Below are 6,000 nucleotides of genomic sequence, written 5' to 3'. Positions count from 1 at the left end.
TTTAGTCTTCAGAATCGCCTTTAGGGTCTCAGGTGTTCTTCCCCCCCCCCCCCCACCCCGGGTCACCAATTAGCAATTGATTAGAAGAGCTGCCATGCTGCATGGCAGAGCAAACTAGATGGCACTTCCTGGAAACAAGCAAAGCCCAGCGCCTCATACCTGGAGAGGTGAAGGGCCCCAGCTCACAAGGCGGCATGCTGTTCCCAGACTTTCTCTTGTGGGGCCTTGTGCTCTGAGGCTACATGCTGTCTTGATTTCTCTTTGAAATCTGTGGTGGCCTTGCAGCATCTGCTGCTTATTTTGTGAACTGTGGCCGAAAGGAGGCCCCGCAGAGGCCCGACAGCTTCTCCCAGCACTCTGGTGTTCCTGTTTTGGTCATCTGCTGCCCTGATAAGCCTTGCAGAGATCTCAGTTGCCCACCAGTACTCGGCCATGTGTCTGGTGTCTGTCTTCTCTCTTTAACCAGGGCCATACAGAGTGGGGATACTCCTGCAGAGAGCAAACGTACCAACCCCTCACCCACGTCTCAGTCATCTGGATCAAGAGCCCTAAATTCAAATACATTCAGGAACATGGCATGTGGCCTGATGAGTGGGGCCCACTAGGTGGGCCCTTAGTGGTGCCGCTCAGCTCCAGCCTGTTTGTTGCAAAAATTAAGCAGGAACCACAGGCCCAACGTTAATAGCTCTTTTGCGGGGGCTGGGGGTGGGGGTGAAATCTCTTCATTTTTATGAGTTGGCAACTATTTTGTTTTTAAATCTTAAAATACCATGTAGTCTAAGCTAAACATACCAATGGGCTAGACTCAGCCCTCAAGTACCCGATTCACAATCTTTGATCTATGTTTTGACTTGAGTGGCTTTTGTCGAGGAATTATCCAGGGAATCACCTAATTCTTCACTTTGCTTGGTGTGTGTATGGATGCAGCCCTTGCTCTTGAAATTATAACTGCCCCAGCGTTTGCTGAGCTGGGTTTGCTCAGATCGCTGAGTGACTGGGTTGCACTGACAAGACCAATAGTAGAGAATCCTCAGAGCTGGGTTCCAGTCTTATTCTGCAAGAAACCGACTATGTGGCATCGCTCACATGAACCTCCTGGTTTGAGCATCCTCATTTGTATAAAACGAAATCTTCGGTAGGAGGTTCCTTCCAGTTCCGAAATTCCATAAATCTATGGCTGTAATTTACGTGATTGAATTACTTTCTTTTGTTTGTATCTAAAATATGTAGACTAGGTGCTTAGAGACTCAGGTTTATGGCACACTGTAGAAATAAATCTGATTTACTAGAGTAATGGGGACCTTTGAAGTATACTTTTTCCAATGGCTTCCCTGAAAAGAGAGGCTAAGTAAGGCTTCTCTCTAAAATGAAGTGCCACTTCACTTCCCCAGTAGCAAAAGTCATTTAGAATTTCACTGAAATCTGGGGAGAGTTGATGGAGGAAGGAGGACAAACATATCAATCAAGAATAGTAAGAATAGACAAGGATGTAGAGGAATTGCAGCTCTTATTCATCACAGGTGGGCATATAAAATGGCACAGCCACTGTAGAAAACAGTTTGGCTGTTCCTCAAAATATTAAACCGTGTGACCCAGTAATCCACTCCTATATATATAACTAAGAGAAAGGAAAACTTATATCTACCAAAAAAAACTTGTACATGAATGTTCATAGCAGCATTATTCATAATAGCCCCAGAGTGGAAACAACCCACATATTGATTAAAAATTTAATTAATTAATTAATCTTTGACAAATAAAAATTATATATACTTAAGATGTACAATGTGATGCTTTGATATATGTATACATTGTGAAATGATTACAACAATCAAACTAACATATCTATCACCACCCATAGTTACCTTTCTTGGTGGTAATAACACTTGAGATCTACCTTCTCAGCAAATTTCAGCTGTATAATACATTATTATTAGCTATATTCATCATGCTGTATATTAGGCCTCTAGAACTTATTTATCTTATAACTAGGATACCCTTTGATCAATATATCCTCTTTTCCCTACCCACCAGCCTCTGGTAACCACTATTCTACTCTGTTACTACGAACTTGACTTCAAAAAAAATTCCCCGTATTAGTGAGATCATGTGATATTTATTTTTCTGTGTCTGGTTTATTTCACTTAACATAATGTCTTTCAGATTCATCCATGTCTCAAGCGGGAGCACTTTCTTTTTTTTTGAAGACTGAATAATATTCTATTGTGTGTATATACCACATTTTCTTGATCCATTCATTCGTCAATGGATGCTTAGGTTGTTTCCGTATCTTGGCTATTATGAACAATGCTATAATAAACATGGGAGTGCAGATTTTTCTTTGAGATTGTGATTTTATTTCTTTTGGCTGTACATCCAGAAGGGAGATTGCTGGATCACACAGTAGTTCTATGTTTAACTTTTTGAGGAACCTCCACACTATTTTCCAAGAAGGCTGTAACAATTTACATTCCTACCGACAGGGTACAAAGGTTCCCTTTTCTCTACATCCTTGCCAATACTTGTTATCTTTTTAATTTTTTTAAAAATCATAGCCATCATAACAGGTGTGAGGTGATATCTCATTGTAGTTTTGTTTTGTATTTTCCTGATGATTGGTAATATTGAATAACTTTTCATATATCTGTTGGCTATTTGTACGTCTTCTTTGGAAAAATCTCTACTCAGGTCCTTTGCCCATTTTTTAATTGGATTATGGTGATGATGATGATGATGATGGTGATGTTCCTGCTGCTGCTGCTATTGGTTTGTATGAGTTTCTTGTATATCCCAAATGTCCCTTTGAATGGATAAATAAAATGTGGCATATCCACACAATGGAATATTATTCTGCAATAAAAAGGAATGAAGCACTGATAAGTGCTACAAAGTGGACGAACATTGAAAGCATTATGCTGAATGAAAGAAGCCAGACACAAAAGATGTCATATTGTGTGATTTCATTTACATGAAATGCTCAGCAGAGGCAACTCTACTAAGACAGAAAGCAGATTAGTGGTCGCCCAGGGCTGGGGAAAATGGGAGAAATGAGGACTGACACTAAAAGATAAGAGGTTTATTTTTGGGGTGATGAAAATGTTCTGGAATTAGGTAGTGTTGATGGCTGCACAGCTCTGTGAATATACTAAAAACCACTTATTTGTACACATTAAATGGGTGAATTGTATGGTATGTGAATTATATCTCAGTAAAACTGTTTCAAAAAAGAATAGTAAGGATAAACATATTTAAGTGAAGGAATGGATGAGTAAATAGTTAAACAAAGGTTGATGAGAAACAGGGGAAAAGAATGTTATATGACTAGGTTAAGTTACTAATATATCTCTTTAGAGATTCTCATTTTATTCTAAGAGGGGCTGCTTTTGGAAGGCAAATTATGATTAGGGAAAGGGATGGTCAGCAGTCAGAAATTGTGATTTTCACTCCTGGCTATGGTCTTAAGCACAAAATTGTTTTTCTGGTATTTTTAGGCAGTGTTTTGAAGCTCAGGCAGCCTGTTACTGTATTTTTCAACTCCATTTGTTTGAGTTTAACTGGTTTGAGTTAGTAATGAGGATGCATTATGGCAAAAGGGACACTCATAACATCAGCACCGACAGGGCTGCCAAAACCCTGGAGGCCTTGCCAAGCCCCAGTGAGTTGCCTCACACCTTACAAAATCCAAATCACAAAACAGGAAGAGTGGGGGACTTGCTTGTTTGTGCTAAGTTTGGGGGAGTCTGTGTTTAAGTGCCAAAGGTGAAAACATTCTATCAAGAAGTAGTTGATTCAACTCAATTGCCAGGGCAATTTCAGCGGAGTGGAAATTCAGTCCGTGCTTTGTCAAATTCTCTAGGAGAAGGAGTCACAAACTGGGATGTGTACAGAGGCCTAGCAGGTAAAACAGAAAAGACAACGTGGTCAAATGGAGGGCTCCCTGTCCCATCTCAAGGGAGTAGCCCCTGCTCCATTCATGCTGGTGTTGCTGAAACAACCAGCAACAAGAAGGAAGGACCAGTGTTGCTAAAGCCAAACTTCTGATCTTCCAGAAGAAGCTGAAGATGTGGATTCTTATTTTTATTTATTTTTTAATGAATTTACAACCTTTTGTTTTTGGCTGCTGCGCCACATGGCTTGTGGGATCTTAGTTCCCCCACCAGGGATCAAACCCGGCCCTTGGCAGTGAAAGCATGGAGTCCTAACCACTGGACCACCAGGGAATTCCCAAGATGTGGGTTTTTAAATAGCGAACATCTCCTTTTTAAATGTTGCTGTCTCATTAGAATAAAAAAAGCAACGACCCACAGAATGGGAGAAAATATTTCCAAGTCATATATCTGATGAGGGACTTCCATCTAGAATATATAAAGAATGCTTACAACTCAATAATAATAATCCAACTTAAAAATGGGGAAAGCATCTGAATAGATATTTCTCCATCAAAGATATACAAATGGCCAAAAAAGCACACGAAATGCAGCTCAACATCATTAGCTACCAGGGAAATGCAAATCAAAACCATTTCATATCCACTAAGATGGCCAGAATCAATAAGAAAAATAATAACGCATGGGGATTTGGAGAAACTGAAATCCTCATACACTGCTGTTGGGAATGTAAAATGCATAGCCCCATTGGAAAACAGTTCAGCAGTTTCTCAAAAGGTTGAACATAGACTGATCATATGACTCAATATTTCCATAGGTATATAATCATGAGAAATGAAAACATATGTCTACAAAAAAACTTATACATGAATGTTCATAGCAGCATTATTCACAATATCCCCAAAGTGGAAGCAACCCATGTGTGCATCAACTAAAGAATGGGTAAACATCATAGGGAATATCATTTGGCAATAAAAAGGAATCAAGTTGATACATACTACACCATAGATAAACCTTGAAAACAATATGCTAAGTGAAAGGGGCCAATCACAAAAGACCATATATTATGATTCCATTTATATGACATGTCCAGAAGAGGCAAATCTAGAGAGACAGAAAGTGGATTAGTGCTTGCCTAGAATGGAGAGGATGAAGGGAATTGGGGAGTGATGCTAAAGGGTGTAGGTTTCTTTTTGGTGTGATGAAAATGGTCTAAAATTGATTGTGGTGATGGATACACAAGTCTGAATACACTAAAGAACTGCATACTTTAAATAGGTGAATTGTATGGTATGTGAATATATACCCATAAAGCTATTATGAGAAAAGGATACAGTGAGGGCCACACAAAACTTATCTGCCAGGCTGCCACCTTCAAGTCCTCTTATTAAGGCTTGATCAAATGCATAGCAGGTCTGGAAGGGGCTGGTCCAGCCCAACTTCTTAGGAAACCAGAGAAGAGGGTGCTCTGCTAGTTCTAAAGTCACATGACTTTTCAGTGGCTGAGCCAGGGCCAGAACTTGTCTCTTGACCTTGACCTCTAGGCCATGCTACCTCTATCCAAAGCCTAGGTTTCAGGGCATAGCCAGGAAGGGACTGTGAGAAGTCAACATCAGGAACAGCTGGATATACTCTCTTTCTTTTGCTACATTTTACAAAGGTCCCTCGAAGACTTCTTGAGAAAGGGATAAAATATGGTAAAAAGGAATCCTCTTTAAGGGAAGAGACAAACATAGTGCTTCCCTGAGTGCTAAGTTTTTTTGTATAGCATGGGTGGGTGTGTGTGTTTTAGATTCACTTACTCTGTATGTTTCTGATTCATTTACACTTAGCTCATCAATATGTTGTTTGTGCAAGAAACTTTTGATGTCCAAGAAAACCTCTGGGCCTCCTGAGGTTATTTTTTTTTTTTGAACCAGAGAACTGAACTTTGCCAAGAGTAAATGGAACTCAGATATCAAAGGTCTGAGTTCAGTTTTCATTGAATACAAAGGGTGAGTGGATTCTGAACTGAGCCAAATGCATTCTCCCACCCTTAATTTACAGTACATTGTTTTGGCAGACTCTACAATCCTGAAAGTTGGCTTTTCTTCTCTGATTCCTTTCTAGGGTG

The sequence above is a fragment of the Phocoena sinus genome, chromosome 16, assembly GCF_008692025.1.
Source record: "Phocoena sinus isolate mPhoSin1 chromosome 16, mPhoSin1.pri, whole genome shotgun sequence".
In the NCBI taxonomy this organism is placed as follows: domain Eukaryota; kingdom Metazoa; phylum Chordata; class Mammalia; order Artiodactyla; family Phocoenidae; genus Phocoena; species Phocoena sinus.
This window is presented reverse-complemented; position numbering follows the sequence as displayed.